The sequence below is a fragment of the Pseudopodoces humilis genome, chromosome 1 (genome assembly GCF_049639895.1).
Source record: "Pseudopodoces humilis isolate 2021_Gansu_Grassland_sample_001 chromosome 1, ASM4963989v1, whole genome shotgun sequence".
Lineage (NCBI taxonomy): Eukaryota > Metazoa > Chordata > Aves > Passeriformes > Paridae > Pseudopodoces > Pseudopodoces humilis.
The window spans coordinates 103,468,079-103,494,125 of NC_142200.1; the positions used below are offsets into that span (position 1 = coordinate 103,468,079).

Sequence of the window (26,047 nt, forward strand, 5' to 3'; positions counted from 1 at the left end):
TCACCTGTATCTTAATTTTACTGACTGACCAACATATGCCCAAGGCCTTTCTCTGAGCTGTGTTTACAGCTACTTTGGCCTTTTGTCCCATCTTTCAGAGATCTACTCCACACTTACAAGGCTATTGATAGATTTTATTGATCCCAAGCTTATTTCCTGTCTCCACCAGTTCCTGTTTCTAATGGTCAGGCTGTGGCTGATGCAAGTGCACCCTCCCCCAGGTCGAAATTAATTGGACTGATTTAAAATCCTAACAGGTGGCTTTAAACCGTTGCCTGAAACAGGTGGGAAGTGTTGAGGTGCCTGACCTGCCAGCCAGGTCTGAGGGAGCAAGGACTCCTTCTGCCCAGCACAAGTGGGATACCTCTTAGCTGGGATACATCAACACGCTGTCTTGTTTACGGCTCTCTTTTGGAAACCTGCCTGCTGACGGTAATTGAGCTGCCTTTCTAATTCTCTGCAAAACTTTATAAAGAAATCTGTTTGTGCTGTTGGCCCACAGAGATAGCTAGTAAAAAGGTGTAGGGAGAAGGGAAGGGAGTTAATTTCACAATGTTTTCTCCTGAATGGTAACAATTGAATTAACTTCTGATATGAAAATGAACAAAGCACTATGTTTATAGCTATATGGCTCCTGATGACAATGCTATCAAAACAGTTTTCCTTTTTTCCTCCTCCTATGGATGTTTTGATGCACCTGGTGTGAGCTGCTCTGAATCCAGGCTTGTTTCAGCATGAGCTGGAATTATGTTACTGGGGGGAAAACACAAGTAAGATATTTGTGCTGATACACAAAAAGCCTCATTTGTAGACTTGTTCTAAGTTCCATCCTTGTTTCTTTCTATTGTTTGGCTTCTCTTTCTTACTTCTGAGATTTCTGCTTCTATTTCAAGATTTTCTGCAATGTGGACTCTGTCTTTGATATTGTTTTGTTTGTTCTCAGTGTTTTTGCAATCCAAGCAGAAGTAAATGGTATTTGGAAAACAGTAAATTTGAAGCTTTTGGTGATTGCTTGTTTCTGCTAGGAATTCAGAACAAAACTTTTTCATTTATTTTATTTGGGATACTGCTGATTCTTCTACAATCTATGAGACAGAACTAGTTTATGGGGTTTTTTTAAAGTTTTTTATCTGTGAAAAAAGCTGCAATATCTATAGATAGTCAAGTAGTTTCAGCTGGCAGTGTCATTCAATGATTATCATTGTTGGGCTCTTAATTCTGGGAGTCCAAAATTAGACCACTAATTCCGGACTTGCACCTTTCAATAATTGTTTGGGGGGATGTTGTCACAACATTGAAGACTTTTATTTCAGCTGTACTGCAGAGAATTTACTTTTTCTAACAGTGCTGTTAGAAATTCAGTTCCTAAATACGGATGTAGAATCTTATCAGTATCCATCTATTTTCTAATGTCTTGGACAGAATTATCTATCTCTGAATGTGTCTGCTAGTTATTTCCTTTGGGCTAAGGAGGCTTTGGTGGCTTCTGACCCCAATATTTCCTTTTCTGTAAAGGTTGGCAGCAATCCATAATTCCCTTTGAATTAGGCCTGGGAGATGTAGTTTTGTTACTGTTCAGTGACAAAACATGCTGTGAAACTCTCCTTGTCTGCAAGTTTGAAGTGGCCTGGTACATCAGCAAAGCTATGGCTTTACTCATATAAAGTCTTAACAACATGTGATGTGTTTATATATTTTAGCTATATGTAGCTATTTGGTATATCTTGCATATGTTGTTGCAATGTACAATGTTCCATATCATGGGCATGTTCCTGTGATAATGGCCATGTTCCAGAGAAAGCTATAATGAAACTGTCCTATGTTTATAAACCATGTTCTCTACTTCTTTCTGTAAAAGGACTAAGCCTTTCAGTCATCTCCCCAGCCCCAATGAGAAAGCTTGGAAACATTTGCATTTTTTCATTTTTTTGTTTGTTTTTGTGTGTTTAATGGTTGCTGGTTTTGTTTTGTTTTTTTCCAGTTGTGCTTATTTTATTTGTGAAAAGCTTTGGTCTTTTTTTTTTTCCCCCCCTGGAAATTTCAATGATAAGAACTGTTTGTAATAGTTTATCTTGCAACAGGCTGAAGGAAAAGGGTAGCAGTATTCCCTTATTCTTTTAAGGAGCAATCAGTGTGCCATGTGTGACATGAAAAGGTAAAAATGGCTCAGAGTGAAATGAGGTTTCAAATTATTTATCATTTCCCCTTTAACCACTTCATCTTTTGGCTTATGTTTGTTAAACTCTACTAAAAATCAGTGTTGAAAGGTGGTACAAGATGATATTTTCCATAGATAGACATCACTTTTAAAATTAAATTGTGACACTTTTCAGTGCAGCAAACAGATATAATTAATGTTTTATTTTTTCAAGGTGAGAGACAAAAAGGTGTAGGGGAAGAGAAGAGGAGAATAAACTCTCACAGCCCTAAACCGTGAGAACAACTGGCTTAAGGTCTCCTTTCACCTTTTAGTTAAGAAAGGGTACTAATAAGGGTTATGACTGAAGGTATTAAAAATCTTTGTAGGTCACTTATAATAGATCATTCAACAACAAAGAAAATCACATTTCTGGAAACTGCTTCTTTTGCTCTCTTGCTGAGATACTGAACTGAACTATGATTTTCTTTTTTTTTTCAGAAGAAAAATTTTCATGGTGTAAAGGTAGAACTTCACCTTCATAGGACCTAAGCTAGATTCCCAGGCTAGCTGTCACAAAAGATTGAAGTTTGTTTGCAATTAATTTAGGAAAACAAGTTGACTGTTCTGTGCTTGGTACTGACAATGCTAGCAGAAACTCCATGTTGTCAAAATGGATAGAAATAATGTAATCACAGAGCTGGGGCTGGCAATGGCTGCTGGGCTTTGCAGAGCCACGGTGGGTATAGTGCTCTGAAATAGGCTCAGCTGCTCCTTATATCCTTGAGAGCAGCAGCTTGTTGGCATCATCTCCAAGTTCTGTCAAGCAAAATGTGCAGCTCCTTATGCATATTGTCTATAACTATTGTACCTTTCTGTGGACAAATTGCATATAATGTCATAAATTGGTTTAAAGAAAATTGGCAAAGATCTACTCCTTAATTGTCTCAGGCTGACATCTTCAGTAACTGAAACTTGACAGTCACAGGAAGAAAAGTCAGGCAAGGTGAGTGTCTTACTTAAGGTGTGATCCTGGGCGGCTTGGAGGTCTCTAAATAATAATCTATGTGGGTCTTTAGGGTTTGTAAGGAAGCTGGTGGAGTGAGAGACCGGGACTTGAGATTACTTTTGCAGAGGAGGGAAAACACCATGTGAGATGGAGTAGATTTTAATTGATGATTAACTCAATTGAGATTGTAATTTGTTCCAGCTGCAGGGAACATACCTTGCTGTCTCTGTCTCTGGTTAATTTCAAGAGCACTCCAGGCCTTTAACGACAACAGTGAAATCTCAGCACTTGGTAAAGCAAGTCCTTAGCCATAGACTAGGTTTTTCCCTTTTGTCCGGTTTTCCACAGAGCTAGTGAACACGCCAACATACAGTGATAACACACTGCTTCAGAACAGTCTCAAATTAGCCTCTGTTTCTTGAATGAAAATGCTATTCATATGCAGACAAAACTATTGTAAAATCAGATCTTAATTACTGTTTCCTAGTGTCCTGTCCCTTTTTTCTGTCCTGCAAAAAGCTTAAGGTTATAAAAATGGTGTAAACTTTCCTCCCATGTGTGTCTGGATTACTAAATTACTATGGTTTGGGACCTTTCTTAAAACTATAATATTCCTTTGTATTGGGAAATCCGGTCAAGATCAAAGCTGCATAAAACAAGCTGTTGAGAAAAGATGCAGTAAGATAATGTCCTGCTGTCCTTCTGTCACATGTGTTCTCCAGCAGTGTATGGAAATGATTTTTGTAATAAGTTCCAGTGCAGGAACTGGATTATCTGTTTGATGAGTGAATGCTTTTTAGATTGTAGCAGATAATTTGCTGACTTAGGCTGCCTTTCTGGTCGAAGTGCTTATATTGGCAAACTTCTGAATATGGAGATAAATGATATCTCATTGCTAGTTTCTCTTTTGTGGTTGGAAAGGCAGAGAAAGGATTATAATGTACTCCTATGCTGGCATGCGTGTCTTGATTCAGACCTGTAACCTACAGGAGAACAGCACTGTAGTTTGCCAGAAATCATGAGATATCCAAATAGGAGCAATTCACTTGGTTCTGGCAGAGCTGGCTTTGAAACCAAATTTTTATCCATCGGGTTTTATCCAAAACAGTGACAATTCTAAACTGAGACAAGAAGCTATCCCCCTTCTCCAGAACATGCTATTAAAATACCACAATGTTTTGCTTAGGAAACTGGTGTGCTCCCCAGGATTCCTCCCTGCTGCTGTGTGAAGCTGGCAGGGTTTGACTGTTTGCTGCTGCTAATCAGTGGAGTTTAGTAGTGAAACTAAAAGGATTGTAGCAATTTTATTCAGCAGCTTCACGGGCTCCCTGGAATCCATGGTGACTTGGAGGCTGTCCTGGGAGTCACAGGCTGGAGGTGGCAGCTCAGGTGGCTCTGAAACCTGCAAATCTTAGCATCCAGCTCCTGATTGCTGAGGAGACAGGTAAACAAACAGCTACAAAACAGCAGGTTTCCAGCCTGTCTCTGTGTTCTGTCAAAAGAAAGTGTTTTCGTGAATGGTTAACATTTGACAAATTGCAATTTTATGAGGGAATAAAGATCAGATAGAACAAAATCTAGATATAACAAATTTTCTTTCTTGCATCTCTCTTGGGAACAATCTGCTCTTTGGATAGAAAGGCATGACCTAGAAGTTTGTTTCTGCCTAGAAGCAGTCGGTAGCAACATGATTTTAACTTATTAGTACTTACTAGTTTGAGTTTTATGCTCTATTGAGCTCAGACTTGCAGCTCCTCACTGTCTTGGAGAGAAGACAAATCTTGTTGTGGCTTACTGGGAGATCTTAGGTGTAGTCAGTGGAGGTATGTCCTCCCCCCCTGTGGTTAAACTGTGACACCCAGTGCCTGCACAGCTGTGTGCCTCAGTGTGGTCAGGTGCACATGCTTGTGACTTCTGTGTGTGTGGGGATAGGTGTAAGCATAACTGCTGCTTCCACAGACTAAAAATGTGATTTGATTTTTAATGCTCTTTTAATCTTCTTTAAAAGGTGGATATTTCAATGTACATGCTGTGGTTCATATGCCTCTTTAAAACATTGATAATCTATATCCTCAAATTCTAGTTAAACACTTTGTCTGAGTAATTGTTATTTAATATAAAATTGTTAGTTGTTATTTAAGATTTTTTTGTTTTGTCAATTTTTTTTCTCCCCTCTATGACCTGACAGAATTAAGGTGGCAATTTTGCACAAGATAGATCCGGCAGTATGTGAAGTACTTTTTGGAGGAAAGGGAAGGAAGGAGAGGGAAAGGAATGGAGGGAAGAAGGAACCTGTCATTAATCAGGCTTAGGAATTTTTTGTTATATCACTTAAACTAAGAAATCCAGGCAGTGGTAGTCCTTAGGAAATGACTCCTCCTGCTCAAAGAGATGTTGGTTATGAAGTACAGTTTCGGCTTAGTTTCTGACTCTGGTGGCTCATCTAAAAACCAAATTGTTTTGCTTCTCTGTCCTTTCCTTTCCCTCTTTCCTATGGGTGGTTGTTACTGATGGCTCTAAATGGAAGTGTGCAGCTTGGAGACAGAGTGGTTTCCCTAGTGCTTGGCACTGTGAAATTGGTGCTGCTAGGAGCTAGAGGGCTACAGATTATGCTGAACAATTTCCAGCAAAGCAGCCCTACCCAATTAGTGTTCTTAAGACACACACCCAGACACAGATTAAAATATTGTTTATAGGAGCATAGAAGATGCAGGGGTAAAAAAGTTGTACTACCAAATAAAAGTTTGTGGCTATCCCATTGCAATGAAGTGTTGGTCAATTAAAAAGAAATCCATTTAGAAATTTACAGTGGGCTCAGAGTATTATACTGACAGCACAGCTTCTATAAATGTATCCCTCTGACACAAAACCAACCTGAAATGCATTGAACTCGTAGAAACTGGAGATTTTATCGTGCCAGTTACCCACTATGTATATTGTGCTGAAAAAATCCAACACCTGGAGAGGAATGGTTAAATCAACCTGGTTTTCTTAGAACATCATCCAATCAGGGCCTATTCAGCACACAATGCTGTTGCTGACATTGCTAAAGTCCATAATGACATCTTTTTCTTTCTGCAACAGAGGAAGGATTTTTAAAAATTGCTTGTACTATTTGTGGGGCTTAATAAGGCCTTAAATGTTGTGAATCATAAATTTTTTGCCAAGTGATTTCTTTGAAAAGGCATGTAACAGTCTGGCTGTTTGTACAGGAATAGTTGGTAGTAGCAAGTTTGTAACTGGCTCAGGCTGGATACGATTGTGCTCAGGGCTGAGTATCTTAAGGGCATATTGTCTTTAAATTTGGATTGACTGTTCAACTGAACTGGTAATAAATCTTTAGCTGACAAATTGCTTGCTCAGGGATTTCCCTCCCCCCATACTTTTTATTATGTGTTTAATTCCAACGTTTCCTGATTTATGAAAGGAAATCCTAGGAAAACAAATGAATTGGCTTGGCATTTGCAAAAGTGGTTCTTGGTGTTCAGGTGCAATTCCATTGAGGGACAAGTCTAATGAGGAGAGTCCTGAAGTAAGACAAGGAAGTCAAACAAATATTCACTGAAGTGAAGAATTAGGGGTTTTCTAGGTTATAAGAAACTGTTTAATTGCAACCCTAGGTTGGTTATTCGGTCACTATCCAGCTTTAGCCTGCTCATTTCAAGATCCAAATTTTCTTGTGAAGTAATTTAAATAATAAATTTTTAGAGTTGCAACTGCTGAATGTCTTAAATCCTTGATCTCTTCTGATATTAAAAGAGGAGACTTGCAAATGCTTCTCAGCCCCGTTTTTGCAAATTAGTTTAGTCCAAATGTTCTTGAAAATCAATAAGGCTGCATAACTCATCTCTGAAAATAAGTAGTACAATTATAGATCTCTGGGATGGTTTTGGAAATCTTACATCAGAATATTTATTTAGAGGTACTTTGTGGGCAGAAGGTTGAGTATCCCAAAAGGAGAGTGCATTAAATAAAATCTGTAGCTTTTTCTTTTATTTTATATATTAGTTTTCTCTAGCTGTTTAGGTAACTGTTTAGCTTGAGTTTATTTTTTGTAAATGTATAAGAATCCATTTCATCATTAAGCTTAAACCTTCATGTTTCTGAAGTCAAGGGTCCAGTTCTAGGAAACAAGAGACCTGTGTGACCTTCTGAAGTCAAAGGTCAGGTTATAGAGACAGAATGAAGTGAAATCAATAACAACTCAGCTATTGTCAAAACGTGAAGACAGTGCTCCAAACACTTTTTTTTTTTTTTCAGAGGGGAGGGGGTGTCTCCTCAAGATTGATTTCCTTCCTTTGTGGGGTAAGTGATAGTTATTTCCCCATGAAATATGTGTGTTGCGGAATGGCTGAAAGCAGAGACTCTTTTCATAGGAAATGCCTTAAGTATGATGATGTACTTCCACAACCGTGGGATGCTCTGAAGACCAAGGATTGCTATGAAGAGCCAATGGGATGGTTGATGTAGTAAAAGGAGAGCTTTAAACTAGGAATGACATAAATGAGATGTCAAACCATGTACAAGTAAGGACAAGAGAGACCTTCTAATCAAAAAAAGAAAAGGAAAAATTGGGCCCATTTCAAAAGTAGGCACACAAATAAGGGGTTAGTGAGATTACAACATGATGGAAGAAATGTTCATCCATTTATTGGCAAATCAGCACAAGTGGGCACCTCTCTCAAGTGGCTGTACACTAATGTTTGGTGCAGGGCTAACAGTGTTCTGTGTTTGTAGCACTACAATCTCAGGGGTATTAGAGACGTGGGGGGACAGCTCAAAAGGAGATGTGCTGCTGTGTATGGAAACAGGACCTTTAGGAAGAACAAGCCATGACAGTGAGGTGGGGGAGCTGACCTTTATGTGAGAAGGTAGGAGGAACACTCAGAGCTGTCTTGTTATGCATGAGCCAGTTGAGTGCTTAGTAGTCAGAATTAGCAGATGGACCAATCTGGATGATATGGTGGGTGTTTGATCAAGAAAAAAAATGTAGTTAAGGCCTTCAGGCATCTGGGAGAAGCCTCATGTTCACAGACTGTGGGACTTGAAAGCTCCCCAGTCTGCTAGCTGGGCAGGGCACAAGCAATCCAGGAGGATTCTTTCCAGTGTGCAGCAATGACAGCTTCCTCACAGAGGTGATTGAGAACCTACTGTCCAGGATCCCTTATTTACAAGCAAGGAAGAAATGGTGAAGAGTGACCAGTGACAGTGACTTTGAAATGGGGGAGTTCAGGATCCTGAGAGGAAAGATTGAAGCAAATAATAGGAGCACAGTTTTGTAGTTCAGGAGAGCTGACTTCAGACTGTTTAGGAACCTGCTTGAAAGAATACCCTGGGTTATGGTCCTGGAGAGAAGAGGGATCTAGAAGGTCTGGATGATTTTTCAGGAATGACTGGCTCCAGTCTCAAGAATGATCCATTCTGATTTTTAGGAAACAGGCAAGGGTGTCAGAAGTATGCACAGATCAGCAAGATTCTCCTGACAGAACTCAAATACAAAATGTAAGAATATGTGTAGTCAGTTGACCTAGGAGGAATACAAAAATAACTCTGAATGCAGAAATGAGATTATGAGAGCCAAAGTGTGCATGGAGTTTAATCTGGCACATGATGTGAGAGGGACTGAGGAGGATTCCTACAAAAAGAGAACTAGGGAAAATGGGGGTCTGGTACTGAATGTGATGCCCTGATGACAAAGAATATTGGGAGGGCCAAGGTTTTTGATGCTTTTTCTACCTTTACTCAGGTCTTTTTCTGGGCTTTACTCAGAAGATCTACCTTCAGGAATCTTAGTCCCCTGAGAATACTGGGAAAGCCTGGAGCAAGGAAGATTTATCTTTGGTGGAAGAGGCTCAGGTTAGGGGGCACTTCAACTGAATATACATTAGTAGATGGGGGAGCTGGCTTGTATCATGAAGCTACATTTGTTTGCCTTTGAAAGGTCACAGAATTTGAGGTGATGTTCCTGTGAGCTCCCATCTTCAAGAAGCAGGAAGATCAGGCAAACTACAGGCCAGTCACCTTCACCTTGATCCCTGGGAAAGAGAGCAAATTCTCCTGGAGGTCACTTATAAAAACAGCAAAGAAGAGAAGAAACAAGCCCGGGTAGGGTGACTGTTAGATGAAGTCTCCAGGGAGGGAGTCTGTAGCATCTCTATCCTTGGAGTTGCTAAGAATCCAGACAGACCTGAGCAGCCTGCTGTCTTTGACCTTTCTAAGCTGGAGAGATATGACTAGGACATCTCCAGAGGCCCCTTCTTACCATTATAGTTTCATGATTCTGTGTTTTAAATAGTGAAATAGTTGAAGGACCTGATCTGCCCATGGGTATTTTGTGCACACAGCCACAGTCAGCGAACAGGATTTTTTTAGTTTAATTTGTCCACTTCAGAATTGAATATGCTGAAATTTATTTCAATTGAATAATTTGTGCTATCCTGGATAGAAAGCTGATAAATTTGGTTTCTTTATAGATCTAGAAAAGTTTGCCAATTATTATTCCAAATGTAGTTTGACTTCTTTCACTATTTTTAACAACTCTTGTGCTTAATATCTGAGCTCAAGAGTTGCCATCTTCTACAAAGACTGTATGAACAGTCTACAGTTTTGATTTCTTGAAATAATTCTGAAAAGTTCCTACTTTGTATTTGAGCATCTTAGTATATTTATTCTTATAAATACAAAAAAATTGTTTTTTTTCAGTATGAATAAAGATAGCAGTAAATACTGACACAGAGTACTTCTCATTCTCAAAGTGCTCTAAATTTGTTGTCTAATTACTATTCACAATACTCTTGGGAGGTTCATGTATTTAATTATCTTCATTTTATAAGCTCTGGGAATATGAAACAGTGGAACATGGGACCAAACAAGTCTTTGCTTTTTTGCATTTCTGCCCCAGTACCAAAATGATTTCCTCCGTGACAACACATCAGAAAGTACAAGGGGAAAGAAAAGTGACCTTGAAGTGAGTCAAGGTCTGATTTAGCATCTAGGCTGCTCCCAACCAGAAAGCTGTTTTCAGTCACAAACTTTCTTGCTTTCATTGCATGACACCAAAACTAATGAAACTTGACTTGTAAATAAATAGGGCTTAACTTCATTGTCCCTTTTCTCTGGAAAGTTGTTGCAAGATATAATTTTTTTTTTGGTTTGTTTTGTATAAGCTTTGCTCATGAACATGTTGCAGTGAGTGACAAATGCATAGAGTAAAATAACATTTTAAGTGATATTTTGTAAAATAATTAGAGCCAGACATTTTGGTAGCATTTCCATTGTATGCCCCTTCACAGTCCATCTTTTTTTTTTTTTACAGAGAAAGGAAAAATCAGGATAAGTACTCACTTTATAAAGTTTTTTTTTTTTGTTTTTTTTTTTAAAGATTGATTAACTGTGCTAGAATGATGGGAGGAGTAAACTGTTACTCTTCTGGAAAATTAGGCCATAAATCGAGGGCAAAGGTAGCTGAACTACTTTGCTCCCGCATGGCAGTTGTGTACTTAATTATTTCATAAGTGTCCTTATATAAAAATTAGGAGGGCTCCATATAGTGATCCTTGATGATTCACTCAGCCTGCTAATGCAGGAGAGGAAGTAAGTTTTATAAGTGTTAATACAAATATATATTGAGTAGTTAAACTGACTTGTTTTTTCCCATGTAGGGAGGCAAATCTTATCATCTTTAGTATTTCAAGAAAACACAGGTATTCAAATTTGCTTCACTGTGTTTCTCTAGATAATCTGACTTGACAATGGAGGGAGTAAGTGGCAGTTTTGTCAGATACTCTCTGCTTGTGAGAAGAAAACAAATAAATAGTTCTTTACTAGGAATTGTTTATTCATTCTATAAAAAAAATTACACTTTCTGGCTTTGAACAAGTAGCACATGATCAGTCATTTCTCCTTAGACTTCTTGGAGTTATATTGCTTCAGTGCCTTTCAAGGCTGGGAGCTACTCTTGCACAGTAGCCCACATGCCAGTGTTTACCTGTGAAAGTACTCTCTGGTACTGTGTCAAAAATATGTATTTTCTGGGGAAAAATTAGGCTATATTGGAAAGCCTATATTATGTGAGTGGTAACTCCAGAACTCTTCATGTCTCTCACTTTCTGACAAGTGCTGTTATTCTTCAGTGGTTTCTTGAATAAAGCTGACCTATCAAATGCTATTTCAGGTCTTCACGTCTGTGGATTAGCTACTGATGGACTTTCACTTGTTAGTGATAAATTTATATTTAGAGTAATGCTGTAAAGTTCAAGGCTAGAGTCCCAATTTAAAGCAGAACTGTCCTTTGTCTTTAGTCAGATGAAGACTAAAAGGTGTGAATAATGTCCATGTGCTCTAACTTATTTCTGCAGTCTCCAAGATGGTTTTAGGCAATCACTGCTATTAAAACAATAGTCTATAACTAACATTTAAATTTCTATTTTGCTTTAGACTTTTAGCTGTTATTTCTGGTATAATTTAATGGATTTGGTCCACAACACTTGTGTGAATGGAAACTTCCACTAGAAAATGACACCTTTAGAGGTATCTTAATGAAAATCTTGCTGGGAAGTGTAAGGGTTTTTTGAGCCCAAGTGACAATGAGGATGAGGCAGAGAAGACAATAAACCCAGTCATTTAACACACTCTTCTATCCTTAATAGGGCACCAATTGCAGCATTTATCACTCACAACTGAGACAAGTGCTCTTGGCTGTTCAGCTGTGGGTCTGCTTTACACTTCATGTAAAGAATTAAATATTGCCAGAGTTGTTTCCTATCAGTCCCCTAACTAGTAGTTGGGATACCTCCTTGTACACTGAACCTCTGCTCAGTCAGGTAATCCAGGGATCACAGAATGGCTGGCCCACATCCTGAGTAAATGCAGCAACCGTGAGCAAGCCAACTCTTCTCTTCTGAAAGGAGGAGTGGGCTGTTTTGGTTTTTGTTTCTCCTCTTCATTATTTAATTGTTCTGACACCAGTCCGTTTTTCTGACACTTGATTTCATATGAATCCTAAACAGTGGGATTTTTTTTTAATCTGCAGGATTGGAAACCTCTTCTGTTCTCTGGTTCTGTTTGTTACTTCATTTTCAGGCAAGATGAGGGGGCTTGTGGAGTGTGTGTAAGAATTATGTTGTTGGAGCATTACATGCCTCTAGTTTAGAACTGAGCAAATTCATTATGCTGATGACAGCCATACCTATGTGTTAATACAGATATTGGTGTGTGGAAGAGAGTCACAGCTCAGTGTACTTACACAGACTAAACTTCATCTCTCTTTTTTTAGGCGTCATTATTGGGAAAAAAAAATAAGAGTAAAGGTCAGTAGAACAATAGCAATAGGATATTTATAGTGGGGTTAAGTAAATAATTTTTAATGTTGTTTTTGAGTGGTTGAATTGATACTGTAGTTTAATATGTAGTAACCTATTGGGGAGGGAATTAAAGAGGTAAATCATACAGGGCCAAAATGATAATTCTTCCTAAAATGATAAAAAAACCCCACAACACCCCTTTCCCCCACAAACTGAATGCTGTACCTATCAAGGGTGCTCATAAATGTCAGAGGTAATACTGATTTTAAACCATCTGGCTTTTCACAGTAAGTTATGAGATCTTCTAGCTTTAAATACAATATTGGTTCATGCAATTGACAATATAACAGACTTTGACATCCCAAAATATCCCTTCCTACCCTGCTTCAGCCTCCTCCCTCTCTTTCCTCCCCTTCCTTCAATGTCTTATCTGCAGTAAAATACCAAACCACTACATCTTGCATTTCTCTTTGGGCTAAAACTTCGTTTAGACTTGTGAACAGACAGAGATAGTAAAACTAATAAACTAGCTCTGATACTCTGTCTTCCAGCATCAATTTGAGCTCATGATCAACCTGAGATCTGGTATGTTGTTGAGGCTGTTTTAAGCAAATTCTGAGCATGTCTTGGTTGGACAAGGAGGGAATTAAGCTGGTCTGTGAAGCTACACAGACAGAGATGTAAGTGAAGAGCTAAAGGCAGCAATGGTCTAGGAATGTTTATGCAGGTAAAATATCCAGTAAAGACAATATTACTTATATAAATATATGTGTATATATATATATATAATAGTAAAAATTCTAGTTGCAAATTATCCTTTAGGACCTGACTTTTAGAGATGGTTTTGAAATAATGCCGAGTGCAAATTTGTCTCTCGTTCTTTTGCCTGGCACTGGAGACAATGAAGTCAACACTGGGGACCTTTGGAAAGGAAAAAAAATATGGAGAAAAAATATCAGAAGGAACTTACTGGGTTATCAAGTTTACTAATTTCAGATATTGTAAATACCTGTGTTGTAGATCTCATAAATGAAACTGTTTCAAAAGGAACTGTTTCTGGTTTTTCTCCTCATATATACAAGTCTAATCACAAATGTTATACCTTTCATGATCTGAAGCTTTTATGAGTTCCAGAGAGAATGTGTCTGTGGGAATTTTTATCATCACTGCCTTTAAACAGTTTTTTCTCTCTATCTTTGGCACTTACTATTGAGATGATGTGGGTTGGCCATGTCTGGATGTCAGCTGCCCACCAAAATAGCTCTATTGCTGTCCATCCTCAACTGGAAAAGGGAAAGAAAATATAATGAAAGGATTCTGAGTTAAGGACAGGGAAATCTCACTCACTGATTGCCACTGTGGACAGAACAGACTTCAACTGAGGAAATTAGTTCAATTTTTACCAGCCAAATCAGAGTAGGATAATGACAAAGAAAGAAAACAAAATCCTAAAGTACCATCCTGCCCTACTTTCTGTGCTTAACTTTACTCCTGATTGTATCTAACTCCTCCCCCTCAGTTGGTACAGGAGGATGTAGAATGAGGATTGAGGTCCATTCATCACATGTTGTCCCTGTTGCTCCTTTTTCCTCAGGGAGAGGACTCCTTGCACTCTTCCCCTGCTCCCCAATGGCAGAAAGTTTTTTATTAACCTCTCAAATGTGAGTCCTTCCCATGGGGAGCAGTTCCTCAGCATGCATCTCCTGTGGGCTCACAGATCCTGCCAGAAAACCTGCTCTAGCATGGGCTCCTTTCTTAGTAGACCCACAGGTCCTGCCAGGATTCTGTCATAGCACAGGCTTCTTACTAGATCACACCTGCTCCAGTGTGGGGTCTTCCATGGGCTTCAGGAGACTATTTTCTCCATTTTTAACCTTCATGGACTGCAGGGGCACAGCTACTTCGCCATGTTCTGCACCACAGGCTGCAGAGGAATCTCCCTGGAGCGCCTCCTCCTTGTTCTTCTTCACTGACCTTGGTATCTGTGCAGTTATTGCTCTCACATTCTCACTTCCCTCTCCAGCTGCAAGTGTGCAGGGTTTTTTTCCCCCTTCTTAAATGTGTTATCCCAGTGGTGCTACTGCCACCACTAAAGAGCTTGGCCTTCTCACAGAAGCCACCCCTGTAGTTCCCTCGATACACATACAAAATCCTTTTGCTAAGCTACAAAAGTAGGCCCTTCTATTTGGCTTCCACAAATGATTTTTTAATTGTTCTCCTTCAAGGCTTTTTGTTTTAAATTCTTTTTTTTTTTAATTTTTTTTTTTATTGTCAAATGGAAAAGTTATGCATAATTTTCTAGATAAGGTCCCATCAGGACCACATATGATGGCTTTTTAATTTCCTCCCTGACAACACCTCTTGCAATGTGCCCTCTGTCTCTCTCATAGCCATGTCACTCACCTTGAGAGAAAAGAAAAGATTGAATCTGCCCCAACCTCAGCAGAGCACTCCATATGGTGCTGTGTGGGAAAATGCTATCTAAACTGGAGGAGATGGTTGTTAGTACAAATGCTTTGGGAATGACTGAAGGAGATAACAAGAAACTGTGTTGAAAGAAGCTATAAGGCTGGAGGGAGGTTATTAGTGGAGATCCTCAGGGACTGGCTTTGACATTGATCTTATTTATTATTTTCACTAATTACCAAAAAGTAGGATGAAAACAAGAATGTGCTAATGAAATTTGCTAATGGCTTGAAGTTGAAGCTACTTAAGAGACCAGGATTGACCTTGAATAATGGTGAATTGGAGATGGAAAGGACTTGGTATTAAAATCACAAGAAATTGCATGTTTGGAGGAAAAATAAGTATTTCTGGGATTCCTCATTCAGTGAAGCAACAAAAAGTTTCAGGAAGTCTAAGCTGTGTAATATAATCAGAGACTCACCATGTATCTTGTTCGAAGTGTAGAGAGGTCTGATCCTCCCACCACTGGAGGGAGACAAGGACCAACAAGAACAAACACTGATAAATGTCAGATGATGTGTGAATTCATGTGGAAGAGTGGAAAGCAAGTCTGACCCCTGTGAAGGATTGCATAGATCTGTCTGTCTTCAACTGCACCACCTCAAAATGGACAGTACAGCACAGTGAATGGGAAGGGAGGATGCAAGTGGTCTGTACAGAGCTGCTGTTTTATTTGGGGTGTATGTGTTATTTTGAGGTAGTTACTTTAAGAAAAAAAAAAAAAACAAACAACAAGAAAACCCCAAAGCAAACTAATTGGGAAATGCAGTTTTTCTGAACCAAAACAGTCCTGAGGATGATGACAGAAGCTCCTCTTAAATAGCTGTTCTTAATCTGTGCATCCTAGAAAACTACAATCAGTTTATTTTAAACACACTTATTTAACCGTAGTGGAATTGTCCTCTATTAATTGTTCTGTATAGCTGTTTACAGCAATAAACTGTCTTACCGTTTACAAAATTGGTACTACTGCATTTCTGCTAATAGGCCAATTTCTTTTTCTATATTTTTAACAGAAGATAAAGAAAAAGCAGACAAGCCAACAAGAGTCCATCAAAGACAGACCACAAGTACAGTCATGAATAGAGGGAGATGTTAACAATGACATCAAAATTGAAGCAGAGGCAATATTTGCAAAGAAAAGAGGATAATCACTTAATCCTGTTCTCTGCTCCAAGCCAACATGGAACATTAGACTGTAACAAGACGGGGACATTGCAGCTCCAGTGATTGTTTTCTAAATGTGGGAAACCCCAGTTAAAGGAATAAGAATAGATTATACAGGTCCTAATGTAACAATGACTTGCTGTTCTTTCGCATGCTCTTAATCTGGATGTCCTGTCTCCACTACAGGAAATGTTATAAAGGCAACACTGCTTTTCTAGTCACACATATCTGTGGTGTGTGAATTTCATAATTTATTTTAAAAGGGAAGATTGCATCAAATCAAGAAGTTTCTATGCAGTTTTTAAGCCAACTTTTCCCTCTTGTTTGCCAGAACATTACTTTCTGAATGGAAATGCCCATTTTGCTTTTTTTATATTTTTTTTCCTCTTATTTTTTCCTCAGGGTTGATTTTTTTGTTGTTGTTTTTTGTTTGTTTGTAGTTTTTGTTTTGTTTATGGTGGCTTCTTTGTACCAGTGTCCTTATTTAAACCAAATTTCTCCTCTTTGTTGTCAAGCTTCTGGGGACTTACATGAAGACTTGGCTGTTTTAGAAGAAGTCTCAGTGGTGCTATAGCAAGCACGTACACAGGATTTAGCACCTTTTGATGCAATTTAGCTCTGGTGATACTTAAGCTACTGTTTCACCTGAAGTCTGCAGTTCTTTTACTCCCTCATGAATATGTTAATGAATTATTTCACACTCGTTAAAAAATATATCTTTGCAGTCACAGAGCCAACTTGGCATCTTGGGGTGGTATTTAAATAACTCCATGGAAAATGTATCAGTCTAGTTTTTTTTTTTTAAAAAAAAGAGTGAATAAATTCAGTGTGGCACGAATCTGGCAGCTGCATTGCAAAAAATATTCAGTGCAAGTAAATTATGCAATTTTTTTGTTGTTAAAATAGTTCAGAAAATATACTTTCAAATGTTATTTTAATTACTACCTTTATTCTACTGCTTCTAAATAAGCTTTCTACTTGGCAATGTAATATCTGAAATCTGATATTCTAAATGATTCCTTGTTTCCTAATGTATCTTTTATGATCATTCCCAAATTGTAATTCTTTTTCTGTCAATCAAATTGGTGTTTCAGCCTGTTTGTTTCCTTTACCCATAAAGACACAGGTGCATAATATTACTATAATTTTCTTCATGTGGTATCTTTTCTCAGTGTTTTTCATATATGGACATTGCTGTAGTGATTATCTGTCCTCCGCTTTATTTACGATTTGGATTATTTTTATTCTGCCTAATTTCTGGACATGTTTTCATACTAGTAAGTACTGCATTGTTTTAAAGCATTTAAAAACATATCCTCTATATAAATTAGAATATATTAGTACTAAATGTACTAAGAGTTACAAGTGTTTTTTGTATTTGTAGTTTCTGCTATTTTTGTGAACTATTAGAAACCTCATTAAAAAGCTTGACAATAAGAGCCATACAACCTACTTTCCAGATCAAAGCAGTTCAAAGAAATCTAGATATGCATATATATTTTCATTAATATGGTATTTTTACCGAAGCCTGCTCTGGTTATTAGGCATTTTTTTTCAATTTCCATCAGTGAGTTTGAACAAGAGTTTTGATTTTACAGTACTTGTAGCATGATGGAGTTATTCAGGTGAAAAAATACAAGTCCATATTTTGATTTGAGGGTACTTATTTCAACTCCTATGACCACTGAAGTTCATTACTGCATATTGTGTAGTATCAGAAACTGTGGGGAAAGATCAACAGTTCTATCAAATGGTACTAAAGGATAATGGAAAAATGGATAGGAGCCTGGTTTTGGAGAAATGCTGTGGTTTACCAAGGACTGACTTAGAAATCCTTGGCAGAACAGGACTCCCAGGTACTGGGATAATGCACTGACTCCTCTCTCTCTTCAATCTCCATGCCTTAAATGCACCCTATCTCTTCCTATCAGCACCTTCATAATGAGATTTTAAATGATTTCTGCTACTGTAGCTGTTGTTGGCTATGCATTTTTTGGCTGTGTATATTTTTTAGCTCCATGGAAGTGCAGGATGAGGAAGAGAAGTATATTTCCTCCTATTCCAGATGACTCATGGTCTCAGTGGACCTGTGGGTAATGGAAGGAAAAGTACTGTAATGAAGACTGTTGAAAGAATTGAAGTCTAAACTATAATATTCAAGTATCAGGAGGAAGTACTTCTCCATCCTCAAAATAAAGTTTGCATAAAAGCAAAAAGAAGTTTGGTCTCTTTCTGTGAAAGAAATAATAGGTTTTAGGTCCTGGTCATAAAGTGGATGAGGAGTATTCAGAAGCATCTGTTACTCCTTTTCCTCATGCTCAAGGGCGCAAATGGTTTGGTTCACTTGGGTAAAAATGCGCTCAAGGGTTTCAAAACTTCAGAAAAAAAATTATAATGTGCCTTTGCACTGCAGCAGATTGTGTTTGGGTCTCTTAATATTTTTTATTTTAGATGTTTGGAACACCAAGAGAAGAGGGTTGAGTATGGCACCAGAGTTTGCTGTTGAGTTGCGCTAGCCCCAGTAAGTAATTTAGACAGATGGGATGTGAGACTCAGGCTGTAACTTAAATGATTTTAAGTTTGATGGGATTTTAAGTTTGATGGGATTACAACTGAGCCCTCCAGGGACCCAGAAGTGTTTTTGTTATGGTTGTAAATGTAATGTGGTAGATGTTCCTTGGTGAACTGTTGAGGGTTTAAGTTCTTCCTAAAACAGGCTGGGACAGAAATTGGCATTGTGACTTCATGATGTGAATCCCTTATGTCTCTGTTATGAATAGGTTTCTGCTGAGCACTTTGCCTTGGGGTATCTTTACCTGAAGGAAAGGGTAAAACACAGATGAAAATTACTCTGAATTTTCCCTTAATATTGGGAGTGAATGTTTTCCTTGTCTTCAAGATGGGCAATGTTTTAAACCATGTTAGCAGGTGCACTTGGATCAATCATGATTTTTTGGTTATTCTAAAGTATAGCAGTCTCCTTCACATCAGATGCCAAGTTGTTATTCCCCCCATCCATCATTGTCATCCACAATCTCTTGCCCTACCTTGTAGACAAGCCTTGAAGGTGTAGGCTTGAATCTTCAAACCTTGGCCACCTATGGAATGAGTATTATTTTTTAATGCTTGGAACATATTAATATTGAAAGGAGTTTTGCTTGAATATAGATTCCAGAAAGAACTAATCACATACAATTTAAAGAGAACTTAATTTTCAAGTACAATAAGAACTGTAGTCTTAGACTAGGGTATGAATAGCTTTATATTTAGATGCTTGGAAAAAAAACCCAGAATCATGCTGTTGTGTGTTTGCTTGTCTTGCTTTACTGACACACCACTTTAATTCTGTTGTTGTTGAGTTGAAAATTGCCACTATGAAAGAGTCGTGAGAGATCTGGATATTTTGGATCTTGGTGAGTCCTACCAGTACCTACATATATATAGTCAAAAAAGAGCTCAGCCCATCCATGGTTCAAAACACCAGGTTGTGAGTCAGCCCTAATCAGGTATTCATTCTGTCAGTGAGGGGTTGTGGCCGAGGGACTGATTTTTGTTTGAAAAATTAACTCTGTATTCTTAAAATGTGCAGAGAGAGACAATGCCTGTTAACAACAATTTCACATTTAATTCCTTTGTTTCTAATACTTTATCCTTGCTGAACAATGATCCTAATTACAATACTTCTGTAGTGTAGTTTAGCTTTTGTAAACCAAATTGTTGCAGGGAAGGATATCCTACTGGGTTGAGATGGAATCCATTGTATGTGGGGAGAGGATGCCAGATACATTGGCCCACCCTGAGGGATGGTGAATATTTGCACACCGCCAAAATTCTCAGTTCATTTTGAGAGCTCCACAGTTCAAGAATCAATTGGATTTGCATATCCCAAAAGTTCAGGAATTGATTTCCTAAATGGTGATATTCAGGGCATAATGATCATGTCTGCCTGTTATTATATGATCAAATATATTCCATGGAGGGTGAATTATTTAATCTCTGTGGAGACATGGAATTTTCATGATGCATTAGGACTGCAATGGACACTTTTTTTTGCATAGGAATGAAATTGTTCTGTCTTCTAAACATATGAACTGTGATGCCTTGAAGGCTGCTTGGAGAGGTAGATAATTAGCTACCCCACTGCCTAGAGAAATAGCTTGGAGATTTTTAGAAGCCTTATGCAAATGGTTTGGGGTATTATACAAAATTAGTTTCAGTTAGGCTCAAATTTATCTAATTTAATTTAATTATTGGGAAAAGTGAATCTTTGACTGAGAAAAATAAGGAAGGAGAAGACAGGGTAAGAAAATACATTGGCATAGGAACTTCAACAATTAGATAATGATGGATTTATAGCTGCCATTCACTTTGTAGGTGTTCACCTTTAAGGCATCTGTAATGACTTTCTTTTATAAGACTCTATCAAAATTAATACCCTACACCACAGGTGAAATAATTACTTAACGGAATTAAACCCTGTTGCTGAATATGGCTGTATCCTATTTTAGCGAACTGTGAACTGAACTGGTAAATCTACTGCCTCCAGGGAAGTTGAAGTCCCAGCTCATTCTGCACATTTTGCTTGAAGTTTCAGGGAGTCTCTGGCATGGAGAGGAGAGTTTTCTGAACAGGAAACTTGACAGTTTTAGCAGGCCTGCTTTCAGATGAGCATGAGCTGTGGTGGTCTGTTTTATGCCTGTGTGATGTCTCCAGCAGCCTTTCATTCTCTGTCTTGCTTATGGGGAAATCAAATTTCTTCTTAATCCAGGGAAGATGGTCAGGAGATTAGAGGAACAGGTGGTGCACAGCTGATTGCTGGTGGCTAGCTGTTAGCTGCCTCTTCAACATGCAGGGCCCAGGCAGAGAGCAACGAGGAGAAGGAAATATATTGGAAGCCGCTCAGGCATTACAGCTTGGCCTGTGGTTCAGTGGCTGAACTGAGACCAGGGAAACTGTGAACTGGTAGTTGTATGGCCTGAGGTAGGAGGGAAGGCTGCCAAAGCAGGACTGTACAAACAGGGATGAGTTTTCTTCCATGGAGAATAATAGTAGGCATACAGAGTCTTGGGGTGGTGTGGATAAGTCAGCAGTGTCTATAAATGAGGAAAAAAGTGCAGGCAAGTGGGGTTATCACAGATAGGCCTGAGGATTCTGTCTGAGCATGTAAGATTTATACCCACTCTTAATGAACTAAATTTCTGCATATTTCAGTGAGCTCTTGTTCAGTTTCAACATACAAAGTTATTTTGAAGAACTATCTGAGCAACTTCTACTGTGATTTGACCACTGTAAGAGCAAATTCTTTGAGCAGCCTTGAATATGTGTTTCTGTGCAAAGCTTCCTCAGGCAATGCTAGCTTCACTTTACTGCCATTGGAACATATGCTGAAGTTCACATCTAGGATGTTTCCTTGTGAGCTCTTAATTTGTTTCTTGAGCAGTATTTTGTGGGCAACTTCAAGAATATAATTTGGAGTTTGATTAACTACAGTAAAAGGTTTTCAATGAAAGCTATTCTATACATTTATCAGTAAGAGACATGTTACATTGCAGCATGAATACAGTTTTAGGCAAACTCAAAAGTAGATTGCAATATCTTAGATAACCATCACAGCTTTAAGAAAAAATACAGTACATTGTTACTATAAGATACATTGAGAATATAGTATTGAAGATAACAGGCCCTGTTTGTGACAATTTATTATAGAGCTCTGAATATAGGATACTGTTGACCTGCAGTTAAATCACTTTTGAAAAGCAAGCCTGAAATGCTGCCCTAGAATTCTCCCTGGGGCCCTGCAGCTTGGTGAAAGATATTTAGGAAGATACACTGTTGGGGCTGAGAACTGTGGTGCTTTGTTTTGGGCATGTTGGTATATGCTTAAGCATTGATCCTAAAAGAAAAAGGTTCTGTACAACTGCACATTTACAAGAAACTGTATTTTACCGCATTTACTTGCTTTTTTTTTTTTTTTTATCTTCTGGGTGTTGTATTTTTTCATTTATGTATAGCAGTTTCTTGATGAGGACACTCTTGTTTTCTGTTCTCTGTCACTTGGAGAACTATGCCAAATGAGTCAGCTGGAGAGAACAGCCAGGGAAAAGCAGAAACCCCTTTATAAGCTAAATGACAGGTTAACAATCTGTTACAAACAAAACCAGAAAAATGAACCCTGACACAAGAAGCTAGCCAATCCCTTCTGGGGCAGCAGAGCTGTCTTTTTCTGCCCCAAACAACATTTCATGGTACAGGAAGATTGTTTGTATCTTACCCATGCATACTGGATTTGTCTACACTTCTCTGGGATCTGTTCTGGAGGTATTGCAAAAATAATATGCAAAAATCTCAAAGAGTACTTTAAAGTTTTTTGTTGTTGTTAAACTTCTAGTGGGAGAATGATTTTATTTATATTATTTTTAAATTGAATACTTGTTGCTCTTTGCTCACAGTAAACTGTTGAAATTTGAGACTATAATATACATATATACATATATACAAGAAATTAATTTATCAAATTTACAACATTTTATTGTTACTGTGATATTTCTCAGGAATGGCTCAAGAATTCCTTTCAGGAACAGTAGTTCCCCATAATGAATGCTCTTCTTAGCAAAAATCTGTGATGTTGAGCAGATGCTAAATGTTAGGTCAAACATTGGTGTTATCATCCTTTGGTTTCCATTTGAACACCAGGGACATAATTTTGAAGCATAACTTTCTAAACATGAGGAAGAACTTTGTGAGTGACTGTGCACTCACGCAACAGAACAGCTTGCCCATAGGAGTTGTGGAGCCTCCCTTAGTGGAGATATTCAGGAGCTGTCTTGACAGAATCCTGTGTCATGTGCTCTAGCATAGCCTTGCTTGAGCAGGGAGGTTGAACCAGATGACCCACTGTGGTCCCTTCCAACCTAACCCAGTCTGTGATTCTGTGACTTAGGTTTCATCCATACTGCTCTGACCTCATCTCTGATAATCTGACTCATTTGTGTCATGTAAAGTATCTTGATGACAAGATGTTTTGAAACCTCTGAATATCCATTATGTAATGAGTGACCTTCTTTTTAGTTTTCAAATATGCAAATGTTCATAAATTTTCCTTTCCAGGTTTTATTCATGTTTGCAGGGTGGTTTTAATACTGGAAACCAAATGCAAACTTCATGTGGAGCCCCTACTTTTTGATCTAGTTTTGACCATTATTGGTAACTCATAGTACTCTAACCTTTTAAACCCAGTTTTAAATTGTTAAAGCATGAAAAAATGGTTTCAAGTAAAAAACTTGATATTACTGATAAACTTGGACCTGAAAGTGAATCTAGTACTTGCAAGGCCTTTGTTGAAGGAGATGGGGGGAAACATAGTTTTTATGATTTGTATCTCCCAGTTTAAAATGATAATAAATCTTCTTTCAGCAAAGAATGAAAATATTATTCTTGTATGCAGATATGTTCTGAAATGCTTTGCTAGTTATGGATAGGCCTCGTGCTTAAACTCTAAGAGAAATTTCTTGGTGTTTGTGATAGCAACAGTGCCAGTAAAAATACAGACACAGGAACACATGCTGTTTGGCTCAAAGGCAAAAAGAAAATAGTGTTCTGCAAGCATCCAGAGGGAGAATATTAGGGTTTTTTTCAAAACATAGAGAAACACTAGTTAAAGTCAAATGAGCTGTTAGATAGCAATGAATGGTCCTTTGCAAGCCAACTTTCTTTGCCTTTAAAAAGCAAAGGAAAATCTCTAGTTAATATACCCTGACTTTAATAAATATCAAGTGTTCTCTTCCTTCAAGGCACATATTGACTTGCTAACCTTCTTCTAATCTGTCTTAATCATTGTCAATATTTACCTCTTCATGCAATAAATACTGAGAAGTCAACTTCGTCTCTATTTTTGAACTTGTGCCATTTCTTTGCCCATTTCAGTGAAATTCATATAGAGCTTGAGAAGAAAAATTAAACTTGTTATGTAACTGCTGCTATGCAGTTTATTGTAATAATCTTGAGCTGTTCAGACCTCTGGCTGTAAGTAGAACTCACATTTCTGTAGACCTAAAATAATATTAGATACTTTTGACTCTTTATAGGTATTTCTTGGCAAACTGAATATAATATTGCTATACTGCTAACCAGCTGAATTCCTCATCAAATTAGGTGTATTATACAATTTATAATAAGGTTCCTTAATGGCTGGTTCATGAAATGATCACAAAGTATCCTGTGCAAGCACGTGCTTCTCTAAAGACTAAATTATTGTGAGCATATTTTTTAAAAGAAAATATTGGTATCTTTTCAGACTACTGATCTGTTAGGATGCATTCTGCTATAGTTGTTTTTGATCTCCTGGGGGAACTCCTACTTTTGTTTGTCACTGACTTCAGTGTCCCATTTTGTTGCTGACTGAGGTGACAGGAGGGGGAGCCTTTTGTGAAATCAATACCCAGCCTAAGCCCCTTGAACTCTGTCCATATACTGAATCAAGCAGAGCTGAGCTGCAGTATGTGTTGAGGGCAGTATTTCATGCTTCTCTTCTGGCACTGAGCACTTCTGAGTCAGATCTGTCTAAAACCTGCTCCTCATGAAATCTGAATATGTAGAGCTGCCTCTGGAATTTTAGAGGGTGTGGAAACTGTTGAGTCATGTGCTGCCTGCACAGACCTCAACTCAGATGGTCTTCCCAGATGAACTTCTCTGTACTCATTGCATCCTTAAACTTACTTAACTAAGCTTCCAAAGGTCTTGTGAACATTAGAAAATCTTAATTATTACAGCACTGATACTCAAGGTGAAACATTTAGTCCTTGAAAAATGCTTGCTTGATTGCAAACAATTTGGTTTTGAGCTCAGATATAGTATGTGTGTGTGGAGGGGAAAGTGCAGTTTAAAAGTACTTCCAGAAATAGAAGTAGTGATATAATTTTGTGCTGACTTTGGGAAAGTAGAATGTGAGAGGGAGGGAAAAGAGTTGAAGCATGCAAGAATGACTATAGGGAAGAAAGGGGAGCTTGGGTTGTGATCTACATTCTACCTCAAATCCCTCAGACATGGTGTGGATGTCTGATATCGTACAGTTGTAGTTCATTGTCAGTGCTGAGTCACCCAGAATGTGTCTTTGGTGCTCATTAGCAAACTGCTGAAGACGGGAATTATCGATATCTTAATGGTTTTCACAGTATTTAATAAAGCTGGTTGCATATTTTCCAGCTGATCATTTTTTCAAATCAGAAAATCAAAGCATTTCCTGGAATATTGCCTATTTAATAGAAATTTTTGGGCAGCAGATTGTTGGAACACCTTGTTTCCGTTTGCACATCTTCAGGGCATGAAACTCAAAAGGTTGGATCACGAAAACTTTAGGTTCCTTTCTTCCCAGTTTGAGCCAGGAGGGATTTCCCACTATACAAATTTTATGTGACCAAGGAATAGAGGGAAAAAATTTGGATTATCTGCAGATGTACAGAGCCATCATCAGTTTGAGAACTGAATTATGTCTTGGGAGAAAACCATGTTAAGATCCAGACCAAATTTGGCTGTATAAGTAGCCCTGTTAATTAGCACTATATCTGGACAGTGCTGCATTCCTTGATACTCATTAGTAGAAAATTGTAAAATAAATTATAAAACCCAAAGGGCATTAAATGTCTCTTACCTCAGATATTGAAAACAAGTACTGCAGAAGGAATAGGAACAGGCCATTCATGCTACTGCTTTCTCTTCCTCTGGAATTTCATGTCTTATTAAAAACCTTCCCTGTAGGATTATTGGGCTGGAATTATACATTAAAATGAAAACACAGTAGTTATTCTCTTGCCTACAAAATGAAATGGTTAGCATAACTGTATATTGTTTAGAAAAGTCAATTATACCACAAATAAGGAGGAGAAAAAAAATTTAGCAATGTCTTTTGAGATTAAGCCTCTGCTGAAATATGTTGGATAAAAGAGCAGTGATGCAGCTGGGGGTGCACAA

The 26,047-nt window shown here is 38.1% G+C and overlaps 1 long non-coding RNA gene across 1 annotated transcript; it reads left to right on the forward strand.

The window, feature by feature from the left end:
• The first annotated feature begins 288 nt into the window (after positions 1-288).
• Positions 289-9,643, forward strand: LOC148185181 (uncharacterized). The gene is made up of 4 exons (XR_015773488.1): positions 289-432; positions 7,407-7,451; positions 8,893-9,002; positions 9,088-9,643. It is a non-coding gene; the product is annotated as an uncharacterized LOC148185181 (long non-coding RNA).
• Positions 9,644-26,047: the final 16,404 nt, after the last annotated feature.